The sequence below is a fragment of the Camelus dromedarius genome, chromosome 19, assembly GCF_036321535.1.
Source record: "Camelus dromedarius isolate mCamDro1 chromosome 19, mCamDro1.pat, whole genome shotgun sequence".
Classification (NCBI taxonomy): Eukaryota; Metazoa; Chordata; class Mammalia; order Artiodactyla; family Camelidae; genus Camelus; species Camelus dromedarius.
In genome coordinates this window covers 40,485,767-40,502,982 of record NC_087454.1, presented here as the reverse complement: position 1 = coordinate 40,502,982, position 17,216 = coordinate 40,485,767, and positions in this window count along the sequence as shown.

The window sequence follows — 17,216 nt, the reverse complement described above, 5'->3', positions numbered from 1 at the left end:
CCTCCCCATATATATGTATGGAGTGGAGTTTGCATCTGAAAAGAAACTTTGTGTTCCCAACAAGCTAGGTGAAGGACGGCTTTCACACACACTTATCTCTCAGAACTGAGCATGTGGAGAGACTTTCGTTCATCTGGCACAAGGGAAGGGGTTGCAGGAGAAATTTTACTCTGGTTTCTCAGTCTGTTTCCTAGTGCCGGTTTGAAGTTCCTGCAGTTTTCACTGTAAAACCGAGTTGGAGCTAGTACCTCCCGATATATATGTATGGAGTGGAGTTTGCAACTGAAAAGAAACTTTGTGTTCCCAACAAGCTAGGTGAAGGACGGCTTCCACACACACTTATCTCTCAGAACTGAGCATGTGGAGAGACGTTCGTTCATTTTGCACAAAGCGAACGGGTTGCAGGAGAAAGTTTTACTCTGGATTCTCAGTCTGTTTCCTAGTCGCGCTTTGAAGTTCCTGCAGTTTTCACTGTAAAACCGGTTTGGAGCTAGTACATCCCCATATATATGTATGGAGTGGAGTTTGCAACTGAAAAGAAACTTTGTGTTCCCAAAAAGCTAGGTGAAGGACGGCTTTCACACACACTTATCTTTCAGAACTGATTATGTTTAAGAGACGTTCGTTCATCTAGCACAAAGTGAACGGGTTGCAGGAGAAACTTTTACTCTGGTTTCTCAGTCTGTTTCCTAGTGCCGGTTTGAAGTTCCTGCAGTTTTCACTGTAAAACAGAGTTGCAGCTAGTACCTCCCCATATATATGTATGGAGTGGAGTTTGCAACTGAAAAGAAACTTTGTGTTCCGAACAAGCTAGCTGAAGGACGGCTTTCACACACACTTATCTCTCTGAACTGAGCATGTGGAGAGACGTTCGTTCATCTAGCACAAAGGGAACGGGTTGCAGGAGTAACTTTTACTCTGGTTTCTCAGTCTGTTTCCTAGTGCCGGTTTGAATTTCCTGCAGTTTTCACTGTAAAACCGATTTGCAGCTAGTACCTCTCCATATATATGTATGGAGTGCAGTTTGAAACTGAAAAGAAACTTTGTATTCCCAACAAGCTATGTGAAGGACGTCTTTCACACACACTTATCTCTCAGAACTCAGCATGTGGAGAGACGTTCGTTCATCTAGCACAAAGGGAACGGGTTGCAGGAGAAACTTTTACTCTGGTTTCTCAGTCTGTTTCCTAGTGCCGGTTTGAAGTTCCTGCAGTTTTCACTGTAAAACAGAATTGGAGCTAGTACCTCCCCATATATATGTATGGAGTGGAGTTTGCAACTGAAAAGAAACTTTGTGTTCCGAACAAGCTAGGTGATGGACGGAATTCACACACACTTATCTCTCTGAACTGAGCATGTGGAGAGACGTTCGTTCATCTAGCACAAAGGGAACGGGTTGCAGGAGTAACTTTTACTCTGGTTTCTCATTCTGTTTCCTAGTGCCAGTTTGAAGTTCCTGCAGTTTTCACTGTAAAACCGAGTTGCAGCTAGTACCTCCCCATATATATGTATGGAGTGGAGTTTGAAACTGAAAAGAAAATTTGTATTCCCAACAAGCTATGTGAAGGACGTCTTTCACACACACTTATCTCTCAGAACCCAGCATGTGGAGAGACGTTCATTCATCTAGCACATAGGGAACGGGTTGCAGGAGAAACTTTTACTCTGGTTTCTCAATCTGTTTCCTAGTGCCGGTTTGAAGTTCGTGCAGTTTTCACTGTAAAACCGAGTTGCAGCTAGTACCTCCCCATATATATGTATGGAGTGGAGTTTGCAACTGAAAAGAAACTTTGTGTTCCCAGCAAGCTAGGTGAAGGACGGCTTTCACACACACTTATCTCTCAGAACTGAGCATGTGGAGGGACTTTCGTTCATCTAGCACAAAGGGAACGGGTTGCAGGAGAAACTATTACTCTGGTTTCTCAGTCTGTTTCCTAGTGCCGGTTTGAAGTTCCTGCAGTTTTCACTGTAAAACCGAGTTGGAGATAGTACTTCCAGATATATATGTATGGAGTGGAGTTTGCAACTGAAAAGAAACTTTGTGTTCCCTACAAGCTAGGTGAAGAACGGCTTTCACACACACTTATCTCTCAGAACTGAGCATGTGGAGAGACGTTCGTTCATCTAGCACAAAAGGAACGGGTTGCAGGAGAAACTTTTACTCTGGTTTCTCAGTCTGTTTCCTAGTGCCGGTTTGAAGTTCCTGCAGTTTTCACTGTAAAACAGATTTGGGGCTAGTACCTCCCCATATATATGTATGGAGTGGAGTTTGCAACTGAAAAGAAACTTTGTGTTCCCAACAAGCTAGGTGAAGGACGGCTTTCACACACACTTATCTCTCTGAACTGAGCATGTGGAGAGACGTTCGTTCATCTAGCACAAAGGGAACGGGTTGCAGGAGTAACTTTTACTCTGGTTTCTCAGTCTGTTTCCTAGTGCCGGTTTGAAGTTCCTGCAGTTTTCACTGTAAAACCGAGTTGGAGCTAGTACCTCCCCATATATATGTATGGAGTGGAGTTTGAAACTGAAAAGAAACTTTGTATTCCCAACAAGCTATGTGAAGTACGTCTTTCACACACACTTATCTCTCAGAACTGAGCATGTGGAGAGACGTTCATTCATCTAGCACAAAGGGAACGGGTTGCAGGAGAAACTTTTACTCTGGTTTCTCAGTCTGTTTCCTAGTGCCGGTTTGAAGTTCCTGCAGTTTTCACTGTAAAACCGAGTTGGAGCTTGTACCTCCCCATATATATGTATGGAGTGGAGTTTGCAACTGAAAAGAAACTTTGTGTTCCCAACAAGCTAGGTGAAGGACGGCTTTCACACACACTTATCTCTCAGAACGGAGCATGTGGAGAGACGTTCGTTCATCTAGCACAAAGGGAACGGGTTGCAGGAGAAACTTTTACTCTGGTTTCTCAGTCTGTTTCCTAGTGCCGGTTTGAATTTCCTGCAGTTTTCTGTGTAAAACCGAGTTGGAGCTAGTACCTCCCCATATATATATATGGAGTGGAGTTTGCAACTGAAAAGAAACTTTGTGTTCCGAACAAGCTAGGTGAAGGACGGCTTTCACACACACTTATCTCTCAGAACTGAGCATGTGGAGAGACGTTCGTTCATCTAGCACAAAGGGAACGGGTTGCAGGAGAAACTTTTACTCTGGTTTCTCAGTCTGTTTCCTAGTGCCGGTTTGAAGTTCCTGCAGTTTTCACTGTAAAACCGAGTTGCAGCTTGTACCTACCCATATATATGTATGGAGTGGAGTTTTCAACTGAAAAGAAACTTTGTGTTCCCAACAAGCTAGGTGAAGGACGGCTTTCACACACACTTATCTCTCAGAACCGAGCATGTGGAGAGACGTTCGTTCATCTAGCACAAAGGGAACGGGTTGCAGGGGAAACTTTTACTCTGGGTTCTCAGTCTGTTTCCTAGTGCCGGTTTGAAGTTCCTGCAGTTTTCACTGTAAAACCGAGTTGGAGCTAGTACTTCCCCATATATATGTATGGAGTGGAGTTTGCAACTGAAAAGAAACTTTGTGTTCCGAACAAGCTAGGTGAAGGACGGCTTTCACACACACTTATCTCTCTGAACTGAGAATGTGGAGAGACGTTCGTTCATCTAGCACAAATGGAACGGGTTGCAGGGGTAACTTTTACTCTGGTTTCTCAGTCTGTTTCCTAGTGCCGGTTTGAAGTTCCTGCAGTTTTCACTGTAAAACCGAGTTGCAGCTAGTACCTCCCCATATAAATGTATGGAGTGGAGTTTGCAACTGAAAACAAACTTTGTGTTCCCAACAAGCTAGGTGAAGGACGGCTTTCACACACACTTATCTTTCAGAACTGAGCATGTGGAGAGAAGTTCGTTCATCTAGCACATAGGGAACGGGTTGCAGGAGAAACTTTTACTCTGGTTTCTCAGTCTGTTTCCTAGTGCCGGTTTGAAGTTCCTGCAGTTTTCACTGTAAAACCGGGTTGCAGCTAGTACCTCCCCATATATATGTATGGAGTGGAGTTTGCAACTGAAAAGAAACTTTGTGTTCCCAACAAGCTAGGTGAAGGACGGCTTTCACACACACTTATCTCTCAGAACTGAGCATGTGGAGGGACTTTCGTTCATCTAGCACAAAGGGAACGGGTTGCAGGAGAAACTATTACTCTGGGTTCTCAGTCTGTTTCCTAGTGCCGGTTTGAAGTTCCTGCAGTTTTCACTGTAAAACCGAGTTGGAGATAGTACCTCCCGATATATATGTATGGAGTGGAGTTTGCAACTGAAAGAAACTTTGTGTTCCCTACAAGCTAGGTGAAGAACGGCTTTCACACACACTTATCTCTCAGAACTGAGCATGTGGAGAGACGTTCGTTCATCTAGCACAAAAGGAACGGGTTGCAGGAGAAACTTTTACTCTGGTTTCTCAGTCTGTTTCCTAGTGCCGGTTTGAAGTTCCTGCAGTTTTCACTGTAAAACAGATTTGGGGCTAGTACCTCCCCATATATATGTATGGAGTGGAGTTTGCAACTGAAAAGAAACTTTGTGTTCCCAACAAGCTAGGTGAAGGACGGCTTTCACACACACTTATCTCTCTGAACTGAGCATGTGGAGAGACGTTCGTTCATCTAGCACAAAGGGAACGGGTTGCAGGGGTAACTTTTACTCTGGTTTCTCAGTCTGTTTCCTAGTGCCGGTTTGAAGTTCCTGCAGTTTTCACTGTAAAACCGAGTTGGAGCTAGTACCTCCCCATATATATGTATGGAGTGGAGTTTGCAACTGAAAAGAACCTTTGTGTTCCCAACAAGCTAAGTTAAGGACGGCTTTCACAGACACTTATCTCTCAGAACTGAGCATGTGGAGAGACGTTCGTTCATCTAGCACAAAGGGAACGGGTTGCAGGAGAAACTTTTACTCTGGGTTCTCAGTCTGTTTCCTAGTGCCGGTTTGAAGTTCCTGCAGTTTTCACTGTAAAACCGAGTTGGAGCTAGTACTTCCCCATATATATGTATGGAGTGGAGTTTGCAACTGAAAAGAAACTTTGTGTTCCGAACAAGCTAGGTGAAGGACGGCTTTCACACACACTTATCTCTCTGAACTGAGAATGTGGAGAGACGTTCGTTCATCTAGCACAAAGGGAACGGGTTGCAGGGGTAACTTTTACTCTGGTTTCTCAGTCTGTTTCCTAGTGCCGGTTTGAAGTTCCTGCAGTTTTCACTGTAAAACCGAGTTGGAGCTAGTACCTCCCCATATATATGTATGGAGTGGAGTTTGCAACTGAAAAGAACCTTTGTGTTCCCAACAAGCTAAGTTAAGGACGGCTTTCACAGACACTTATCTCTCAGAACTGAGCATGTGGAGAGACGTTCGTTCATCTAGCACAAAGGGAACGGGTTGCAGGGGTAACTTTTACTCTGGTTTCTCAGTCTGTTTCCTAGTGCCGGTTTGAAGTTCCTGCAGTTTTCACTGTAAAACCGAGTTGGAGCTAGTACCTCCCCATATATATGTATGGAGTGGAGTTTGCAACTGAAAAGAAACTTTGTGTTCCCAACAAGCTAGTTGAAGGACGGCTTTCACACACACTTATCTCTCAGAACTGAGCATGTGGAGAGACGTTCGTTCATCTAGCACAAAGGGAAAGGGTTGCAGGAGAAACTTTTACTCTGGTTTCTCAGTCTGTTTCCTAGTTCTGGTTTGAAGTTCCTGCAGTTTTCACTGTAAAACCGAGTTGCAGCTAGTACCTCCCCATATAAATATATGGAGTGGAGTTTGCAACTGAAAAGAAACTTTGTGTTCCCAACAAGATAGGTGAAGGACGTCTTTCACACACACTAGTCTCTCAGAACCGAGCATGTGGAGAGACGTTCGTTCATCTAGCACAAAGGGAACGGGTTGCAGGAGAAACTTTTACTCTGGTTTCTCAGTCTGTTTTCTAGTGCCGGTTTGAAGTTCCTGCAGTTTTCACTGTAAAACCGAGTTGCAGCTAGTACCTCCCCATATATATGTATGGAGTGGAGTTTGCAACTGAAAAGAAACTTTGTATTCCCAACAAGCTAGGTGAAGGACGGCTTTCACACACACTTATCTCTCAGAACCGAGCATGTGGAGAGACGTTCGTTCATCTAGCACAAAGGGAACGGGTTGCAGGAGAAACTTTTACTCTGGTTTCTCAGTCTGTTTCCTAGTGCCGGTTTGAAGTTCCTGCAGTTTTCACTGTAAAACCGAGTTGCAGCTAGTACCTCCCCATATATATGTATGGAGTGGAGTTTGCAACTGAAAAGAAACTTTGTGTTCCCTACAAGCTAGTTGAAGGACGGCTTTCACACACACTTATCTCTCAGAACTGAGCATGTGGAGAGACGTTCGTTCATATAGCACAAAGGGAACGGGTTGCAGGGGAAACTTTTACTCTGGTTTCACAGTCTGTTTCCTAGTGCCGGTTTGAAGTTCCTGCAGTTTTCACTGTAAAACCGAGTTGCAGCTAGTACCTCCCCATATATATGTATGGAGTGGAGTTTGCAACTGAAAAGAAACTTTGTGTTCCCAACAAGCTAGGTGAAGGACGGCTTTCACACACACTTATCTCTCAGAACTGAGCATGTGGAGAGACGTTCGTTCATCTAGCACAATGGGAACGGATTGCAGGAGAAACTTTTACTCTGGTTTCTCAGTCTGTTTCCTAGTGCCGGTTTGAAGTTCCTGCAGTTTTCACTGTAATACCGAGTTGGAGCTAGTACCTACCCATATATATGTATGGAGTGGAGTTTGCAACTGAAAAGAAACTTTGTGTTCCCAACAAGCTAGGTGAAGAACGGCTTTCACACACACTTATCTCTCAGAACCGAGCATGTGGAGAGACGTTCGTTCATCTAGCACAAATGGAACGGGTTGCAGGTGAAACTTTTACTCTGGTTTCTCAGTCTGTTTCCTAGTGCCGGTTTGAAGTTCCTGCAGTTTTCACTGTAAAACCGAGTTGCAGCTAGTACCTCCCCATATATATGTATGGAGTGGAGTTTGCAACTGAAAAGAAACTTTGTGTTCCCAACAAGCTAGGTGAAGGACCGCTTTCACACACACTTATCTTTCAGAACTGAGCATGTGGAGAGACGTTCGTTCATCTAGCACAAAGGGGACGGGTTGCAGGACAAACTTTTACTCTGGGTTCTCAGTCTGTTTCCTAGTGCCGGTTTGAAGTTCCTGCAGTTTTAACTGTAAAACCGAGTTGCAGCTACTACCTCCCCATATATATGTATGGAGTGGAGTTTGCAACTGAAAAGAAAAATTGTGTTCCCAACAAGCTAGGTGAAGGACGGCTTTCACACACACTTATCTCTCAGAACTGAGCATGTGGAGAGACGTTCGTTCATCTAGCACAAAGGGAACGGGTTGCAGGAGAAACTTTTCTCTGGGTTCTCAGTCTGTTTCCTAGTGCCGGTTTGAAGTTCCTGCAGTTTTCACTGTAAAACCGAGTTGCAGCTAGTACCTCCCCATATATATGTATGGAGTAGAGTTTGCCACTGAAAAGAAACTTTGTGTTCCCAACAAGCTAGGTGAAGGACGGCTTTCACACACACTTATCTCTCAGAACTGAGCATGTGGAGAGACGTTCGTTAATCTAGCACAAAGGGAACGGGTTGCAGGAGAAACTTTTACTCTGGTTTCTCAGTCTGTTTCCTAGTGCCGGTTTGAAGTTACTGCAGTTTGCACTGTAAAACCGAGTTGGAGCTAGTACCTCCCATATATATGTATGGAGTGGAGTTTGCAACTGAAAAGAACCTTTGTGTTCCCAACAAGCTAGGTTAAGGACGGCTTTCACACACACTTATCTCTCAGAACTGAGCATGTGGAGAGACGTTCGTTCATCTAGCACAAAGGGAACGGGTTGCAGGAGTAACTTTTACTCTGGTTTCTCAGTCTGTTTCCTAGTGCCGGTTTGAAGTTCTTGCAGTTTTCACTGTAAAACCGAGTTGGAGCTAGTACCTCCCCATATATATGTATGGAGTGGAGTTTGCAACTGAAAAGAAACTTTGTGTTCCCAACAATCTAGGTGAAGGACGGCTTTCACACACACTTAACTCTCAGAACTGAGCATGTGGAGAGACGTTCGTTCATCTAGCACAAAGGGAAAGGGTTGCAGGAGAAACTTTTACTCTGGTTTCTCAGTCTGTTTCCTAGTTCCGGTTTGAAGTTCCTGCAGTTTTCACTGTAAAACCGAGTTGCAGCTAGTACCTCCCCATATAAATGTATGGAGTGGAGTTTGCAACTGAAAAGAAACTTTGTGTTCAAAACAAGCTAGGTGAAGGACGGATTTCACACACACTTATCTCTCAGAACCGAGCATGTGGAGAGACGTTCGTTCATCTAGCACAAAGGGAACGGGTTGCAGGAGAAAATTTTACTCTGGTTTCTCAGTCTGTTTCCTAGTGCCGGTTTGAAGTTCCTGCAGTTTTCACTGTAAAACCGAGTTGCAGCTAGTACCTCCCAATATATATGTATGGAGTGGAGTTTGCAACTGAAAAGAAACTTTGTGTTCCCAACAAGCTATGTGAAGGACGGCTTTCACACACACTTATCTCTCAAAACTGAGCATGTGGAGTGACGTTCGTTCATCTGGCACAAAGGGAACGGGTTGCAGGAGAAACTTTTACTCTGGTTTCTCAGTCTGTTTCCTAGTGCCGGTTTGAAGTTCCTGCAGTTTTCACTGTAAAACCGAGTTGCAGCTAGTACCTCCCCATATATATGTATGGAGTGGAGTTTGCAACTGAAAAGAAACTTTGTGTTCCCAACAAGCTAGGTGAAGGACAGCTTTCACACACACTTATCTCTCAGAACTGAGCATGTGGAGAGACGTTCGGTCATCTAGCACAAAGGGAACGGGTTGCAGGGGAAATTTTTACTCTGGTTTCTCAGTCTGTTTCCTACTGCCGGTTTTAAGTTCCTGCATTTTTCACTTTAAAACCGAGTTGCAGCTAGTACCTCCCCATATATATGTATGGAGTGGAGTTTGCAACTGAAAAGAAACTTTGTGTTCCCAACAAGCTAGGTGAAGGACGGCTTTCACACACACTTATCTCTCAGAACTGAGCATGTGGAGAGACGTTCGTTCATCTAGCACAAAGGGAACGGGTTGCAGGAGAAACTTTTACTCTGGTTTCTCAGTCTGTTTTCTAGTGCCGGTTTGAAGTTCCTGCAGTTTTCACTGTAAAACCGAGTTGCAGCTAGTACCTCCCCATATATATGTATGGAGTGGAGTTTGCAACTGAAAAGAAACATTGTGATCCCTACAAGCTAGTTGAAGGACGGCTTTCACACACACTTATCTCTCAGAACTGAGCATGTGGAGAGACGTTCGTTCATCTAGCACAAAGGGAACGGGTTGCAGGAGAAACTTTTACTCTGGTTTCTCAGTCTGTTTCCTAGTGCCGGTTTGAAGTTCCTGCAGTTTTCACTGTAAAACCGAGTTGCAGCTAGTACCTCCCCATATATATGTATGGAGTGGAGTTTGCAACTGAAAAGAAACTTTGTGTTCCCAACAAGCTAGGTGAAGGACGGCTTTCACATACACTTATCTTTCAGAAATGAGCATGTGGAGAGAATTTCGTTCATCTAGCACAAAGGGAACGGGTTGCAGGAGAAACTTTTACTCTGGTTTCTCAGTCTGTTTCCTAGTGCCGGTTTGAAGTTCCTACAGTTTTAACTGTAAAACCCAGTTGGAGCTAGTACCTCCCCATATATATGTATGGAGTGGAGTTTGCAACTGAAAAGAAACTTTGTGTTCCCTACAAGCTAGTTGAAGGACGGCTTTCACACACACTTATCTCTCAGAACTGAGCATGTGGAGAGACGTTCGTTCATCTAGCACAAAGGGAACGGGTTGCAGGAGAAACTTTTACTCTGGATTCTCAGTCTGTTTCCTAGTGCCGGTTTGAAGTTCCTGCAGTTTTCACTGTAAAACAGAGTTGGAGCTAGTACCTACCCATATATATGTATGGAGTGGAGTTTGCAACTGAAAAGAAACTTTGTGTTCCCAACAAGCTAGGTGAAGAACGGCTTTCACACACACTTATCTCTCAGAACCGAGCATGTGGAGAGACGTTCGTTCATCTAGCAGAAAGGGAACGGGTTGCAGGAGAAACTTTTACTCTGGTTTCTCAGTCTGTTTCCTAGTGCCGGTTTGAAGTTCCTGCAGTTTTCACTGTAAAACCGAGTTGCAGCTAGTACCTCCCCATATATATGTATGGAGTGGAGTTTGCAACTGAAAAGAAACTTTGTGTTCCCAACAAGCTAGGTGAAGGACGGCTTTCACACACACTTATCTTTCAGAACTGATTATGTGGAGAGACGTTCGTTCATCTAGCACAAAGGGAACGGGTTGCAGGAGAAACTTTTACTCTGGGTTCTCAGTCTGTTTCCTAGTGCCGGTTTGAAGTTCCTGCAGTTTTCACTGTAAAACCGAGTTGCAGCTAGTACCTCCCCATATATATGTATGGAGTGGAGTTTGCAACTGAAAAGAAACTTTGTGTTCCCAACAAGCTAGGTGAAGGACGGCTTTCACACACATTTATCTCTCAGAACCGAGCATGTGGAGAGACGTTCGTTCATGTAGCACAAAGGGAACGGGTTGCAGGAGAAACTTTTACTCTGGTTTCTCAGTCTGTTTCCTAGTGCCGGTTTGAAGTTCCTGCAGTTTGCACTGTAAAATCGAGTTGCAGCTTGTACCTCCCCATATAAATGTATGGAGTGTTGTTTGCAACTGAAAAGAAACTTGGTGTTCCCAACAAGCTAGGTTAAGGACGGCTTTCACACACACTTATCTCTCAGAACCGAGCATGTGGAGAGACGTTCGTTCATCTTGCACAAAGGGAACGGGTTGCAGGAGAAACTTTTACTCTGGTTTCTCAGTCTGTTTCCTAGTGCCGGTTTGAAGTTCCTGCAGTTTTCACTGTAAAACCGAGTTGCAGCTAGTACCTCCCCATATATATGTATGGAGTGGAGTTTGCATCTGAAAAGAAACTTTGTGTTCCCAACAAGCTAGGTGAAGGACGGCTTTCACACACACTTATCTCTCAGAACTGAGCATGTGGAGAGACTTTCGTTCATCTGGCACAAGGGAAGGGGTTGCAGGAGAAATTTTACTCTGGTTTCTCAGTCTGTTTCCTAGTGCCGGTTTGAAGTTCCTGCAGTTTTCACTGTAAAACCGAGTTGGAGCTAGTACCTCCCGATATATATGTATGGAGTGGAGTTTGCAACTGAAAAGAAACTTTGTGTTCCCAACAAGCTAGGTGAAGGACGGCTTCCACACACACTTATCTCTCAGAACTGAGCATGTGGAGAGACGTTCGTTCATTTTGCACAAAGCGAACGGGTTGCAGGAGAAAGTTTTACTCTGGATTCTCAGTCTGTTTCCTAGTCCCGCTTTGAAGTTCCTGCAGTTTTCACTGTAAAACCGGTTTGGAGCTAGTACATCCCCATATATATGTATGGAGTGGAGTTTGCAACTGAAAAGAAACTTTGTGTTCCCAAAAAGCTAGGTGAAGGACGGCTTTCACACACACTTATCTTTCAGAACTGATTATGTTTAAGAGACGTTCGTTCATCTAGCACAAAGTGAACGGGTTGCAGGAGAAACTTTTACTCTGGGTTCTCAGTCTGTTTCCTAGTGCCGGTTTGAAGTTCCTGCAGTTTTCACTGTAAAACCGAGTTGCAGCTAGTACCTCCCCATATATATGTATGGAGTGGAGTTTGCAACTGAAAAGAAACTTTGTGTTCCCAACAAGCTAGGTGAAGGACGGCTTTCACACACACTTATCTCTCAGAACCGAGCATGTGGAGAGACGTTCGTTCATGTAGCACAAAGGGAACGGGTTGCTGGAGTAACTTTTACTCTGGTTTCTCAGTCTATTTCCTAGTGCCGGTTTGAAGTTCCTGAAGTTTTCACTGTAAAACCGAGTTGGAGCTTGTACCTCCCCATATATATGTATGGAGTGGAGTTTGCAACTGAAAAGAAACTTTGTGTTCCCAACAAGCTAGGTGAAGGACGGCTTTCACACACACTTATCTCTCAGAACTGAACATGTGGAGAGACGTTCGTTAATCTAGCACTAAGGGAACGGGTTGCAGGAGAAACTTTTACTCTGGTTTCTCAGTCTGTTTCCTAGTGCCGGTTTGAAGTTCCTGCAGTTTGCACTGTAAAATCGAGTTGCAGCTTGAACCTCCCCATATAAATTTATGGAGTGTTGTTTGCAACTGAAAAGAAACTTGGTGTTCCCAACAAGCTAGGTTAAGGACGGCTTTCACACACACTTATCTCTCAGAACCGAGCATGTGGAGAGACGTTCGTTCATCTTGCACAAAGGGAACGGGTTGCAGGAGAAACTTTTACTCTGGTTTCTCAGTCTGTTTCCTAGTGCCGGTTTGAAGTTCCTGCAGTTTTCACTGTAAAACCGAGTTGCAGCTAGTACCTCCCCATATAAATGTATGGAGTAGAGTTTGCAACTGAAAAGAAACTTTGTGTTCCCAACAAGCTAGGTGAAGGACGGCATTCACACACACTTATCTCTCAGAACCGAGCATGTGGAGAGACGTTCGTTCATCTAGCACAAAGGGAACGGGTTGCAGGAGAAACTTTTACTCTGGTTTCTCAGTCTGTTTCCTAGTGCCGGTTTGAAGTTCCTGCAGTTTTCACTGTAAAACCGAGTTGCAGCTAGTACCTCCCCATATATATGTATGGAGTGGAGTTTGCAACTGAAAAGAAACTTTGTGTTCCCAACAAGCTAGGTGAAGGACGGCTTTCACACACACTTATCTCTCAGAACTGAGCATGTGGAGAGACTTTCGTTCATCTGGCAGAAAGGGAAGGGGTTGCAGGAGAAATTTTACTCTGGTTTCTCAGTCTGTTTCCTAGTGCCGGTTTGAAGTTCCTGCAGTTTTCACTGTAAAACCGAGTTGGAGCTAGTACCTCCCCATATATATGTATGGAGTGGAGTTTGCAACTGAAAAGAAACTTTGTGTTCCCAACAAGCTAGGTGAAGGACAGCTTTCACACACAATTATCTCTCAGAACTGAGCATGTGGAGAGACGTTCGGTCATCTAGCACAAAGGGAACGGGTTGCAGGAGAAACTTTTACTCTGGTTTCTCAGTCTGTATCCTAGTGGCGGTTTGAAGTTCCTGCAGTTTTCACTGTAAAACCGAGTTGCAGCTAGTACCTCCCCATATATATGTATGGAGTGGAGTTTGCAACTGAAAAGAAACTTTGTGTTCCAAACAAGCTAGGTGAAGGACGGCTTTCACACACAATTATGTCTTAGAAACGATCATGTGGAGAGACGTTCGTTCATCTAGCACAAAGGGAACGGGTTGCAGGAGAAATTTTTACTCTGGTTTCTCAGTCTGTTTCCTAGTGCCGGTTTGAAGTTCCTGCAGTTTTCACTGTAAAACCGAGTTGCAGCTAGTACCTCCCCATATATATGTATGGAGTGGAGTTTGCAACTGAAAAGAAACTTTGTGTTCCCAACAAGCTAGGTGAAGGACGGCTTTCACACACACTTAACTCTCAGAACTGAGCATGTGGAGAGACGTTCGTTCATCTAGCACAAAGGGAAAGGGTTGCAGGAGAAACTTTTACTCTGGTTTCTCAGTCTGTTTCCTAGTTCCGGTTTGAAGTTCCTGCAGTTTTCACTGTAAAACCGAGTTGCAGCTAGTACCTCCCCATATAAATGTATGGAGTGGAGTTTGCAACTGAAAAGAAACTTTGTGTTCAAAACAAGCTAGGTGAAGGACGGATTTCACACACACTTATCTCTCAGAACCGAGCATGTGGAGAGACGTTCGTTCATCTAGCACAAAGGGAACGGGTTGCAGGAGAAAATTTTACTCTGGTTTCTCAGTCTGTTTCCTAGTGCCGGTTTGAAGTTCCTGCAGTTTTCACTGTAAAACCGAGTTGCAGCTAGTACCTCCCAATATATATGTATGGAGTGGAGTTTGCAACTGAAAAGAAACTTTGTGTTCCCAACAAGCTATGTGAAGGACGGCTTTCACACACACTTATCTCTCAAAACTGAGCATGTGGAGTGACGTTCGTTCATCTGGCACAAAGGGAACGGGTTGCAGGAGAAACTTTTACTCTGGTTTCTCAGTCTGTTTCCTAGTGCCGGTTTGAAGTTCCTGCAGTTTTCACTGTAAAACCGAGTTGCAGCTAGTACCTCCCCATATATATGTATGGAGTGGAGTTTGCAACTGAAAAGAAACTTTGTGTTCCCAACAAGCTAGGTGAAGGACAGCTTTCACACACACTTATCTCTCAGAACTGAGCATGTGGAGAGACGTTCGGTCATCTAGCACAAAGGGAACGGGTTGCAGGGGAAATTTTTACTCTGGTTTCTCAGTCTGTTTCCTACTGCCGGTTTTAAGTTCCTGCATTTTTCACTTTAAAACCGAGTTGCAGCTAGTACCTCCCCATATATATGTATGGAGTGGAGTTTGCAACTGAAAAGAAACTTTGTGTTCCCAACAAGCTAGGTGAAGGACGGCTTTCACACACACTTATCTCTCAGAACTGAGCATGTGGAGAGACGTTCGTTCATCTAGCACAAAGGGAACGGGTTGCAGGAGAAACTTTTACTCTGGTTTCTCAGTCTGTTTTCTAGTGCCGGTTTGAAGTTCCTGCAGTTTTCACTGTAAAACCGAGTTGCAGCTAGTACCTCCCCATATATATGTATGGAGTGGAGTTTGCAACTGAAAAGAAACATTGTGATCCCTACAAGCTAGTTGAAGGACGGCTTTCACACACACTTATCTCTCAGAACTGAGCATGTGGAGAGACGTTCGTTCATCTAGCACAAAGGGAACGGGTTGCAGGAGAAACTTTTACTCTGGTTTCTCAGTCTGTTTCCTAGTGCCGGTTTGAAGTTCCTGCAGTTTTCACTGTAAAACCGAGTTGCAGCTAGTACCTCCCCATATATATGTATGGAGTGGAGTTTGCAACTGAAAAGAAACTTTGTGTTCCCAACAAGCTAGGTGAAGGACGGCTTTCACACACACTTATCTTTCAGAAATGAGCATGTGGAGAGAATTTCGTTCATCTAGCACAAAGGGAACGGGTTGCAGGAGAAACTTTTACTCTGGTTTCTCAGTCTGTTTCCTAGTGCCGGTTTGAAGTTCCTACAGTTTTAACTGTAAAACCCAGTTGGAGCTAGTACCTCCCCATATATATGTATGGAGTGGAGTTTGCAACTGAAAAGAAACTTTGTGTTCCCTACAAGCTAGTTGAAGGACGGCTTTCACACACACTTATCTCTCAGAACTGAGCATGTGGAGAGACGTTCGTTCATCTAGCACAAAGGGAACGGGTTGCAGGAGAAACTTTTACTCTGGATTCTCAGTCTGTTTCCTAGTGCCGGTTTGAAGTTCCTGCAGTTTTCACTGTAAAACAGAGTTGGAGCTAGTACCTACCCATATATATGTATGGAGTGGAGTTTGCAACTGAAAAGAAACTTTGTGTTCCCAACAAGCTAGGTGAAGAACGGCTTTCACACACACTTATCTCTCAGAACCGAGCATGTGGAGAGACGTTCGTTCATCTAGCAGAAAGGGAACGGGTTGCAGGAGAAACTTTTACTCTGGTTTCTCAGTCTGTTTCCTAGTGCCGGTTTGAAGTTCCTGCAGTTTTCACTGTAAAACCGAGTTGCAGCTAGTACCTCCCCATATATATGTATGGAGTGGAGTTTGCAACTGAAAAGAAACTTTGTGTTCCCAACAAGCTAGGTGAAGGACGGCTTTCACACACACTTATCTTTCAGAACTGATTATGTGGAGAGACGTTCGTTCATCTAGCACAAAGGGAACGGGTTGCAGGAGAAACTTTTACTCTGGGTTCTCAGTCTGTTTCCTAGTGCCGGTTTGAAGTTCCTGCAGTTTTCACTGTAAAACCGAGTTGCAGCTAGTACCTCCCCATATATATGTATGGAGTGGAGTTTGCAACTGAAAAGAAACTTTGTGTTCCCAACAAGCTAGGTGAAGGACGGCTTTCACACACATTTATCTCTCAGAACCGAGCATGTGGAGAGACGTTCGTTCATGTAGCACAAAGGGAACGGGTTGCAGGAGAAACTTTTACTCTGGTTTCTCAGTCTGTTTCCTAGTGCCGGTTTGAAGTTCCTGCAGTTTGCACTGTAAAATCGAGTTGCAGCTTGTACCTCCCCATATAAATGTATGGAGTGTTGTTTGCAACTGAAAAGAAACTTGGTGTTCCCAACAAGCTAGGTTAAGGACGGCTTTCACACACACTTATCTCTCAGAACCGAGCATGTGGAGAGACGTTCGTTCATCTTGCACAAAGGGAACGGGTTGCAGGAGAAACTTTTACTCTGGTTTCTCAGTCTGTTTCCTAGTGCCGGTTTGAAGTTCCTGCAGTTTTCACTGTAAAACCGAGTTGCAGCTAGTACCTCCCCATATATATGTATGGAGTGGAGTTTGCATCTGAAAAGAAACTTTGTGTTCCCAACAAGCTAGGTGAAGGACGGCTTTCACACACACTTATCTCTCAGAACTGAGCATGTGGAGAGACTTTCGTTCATCTGGCACAAGGGAAGGGGTTGCAGGAGAAATTTTACTCTGGTTTCTCAGTCTGTTTCCTAGTGCCGGTTTGAAGTTCCTGCAGTTTTCACTGTAAAACCGAGTTGGAGCTAGTACCTCCCGATATATATGTATGGAGTGGAGTTTGCAACTGAAAAGAAACTTTGTGTTCCCAACAAGCTAGGTGAAGGACGGCTTCCACACACACTTATCTCTCAGAACTGAGCATGTGGAGAGACGTTCGTTCATTTTGCACAAAGCGAACGGGTTGCAGGAGAAAGTTTTACTCTGGATTCTCAGTCTGTTTCCTAGTCCCGCTTTGAAGTTCCTGCAGTTTTCACTGTAAAACCGGTTTGGAGCTAGTACATCCCCATATATATGTATGGAGTGGAGTTTGCAACTGAAAAGAAACTTTGTGTTCCCAAAAAGCTAGGTGAAGGACGGCTTTCACACACACTTATCTTTCAGAACTGATTATGTTTAAGAGACGTTCGTTCATCTAGCACAAAGTGAACGGGTTGCAGGAGAAACTTTTACTCTGGGTTCTCAGTCTGTTTCCTAGTGCCGGTTTGAAGTTCCTGCAGTTTTCACTGTAAAACCGAGTTGCAGCTAGTACCTCCCCATATATATGTATGGAGTGGAGTTTGCAACTGAAAA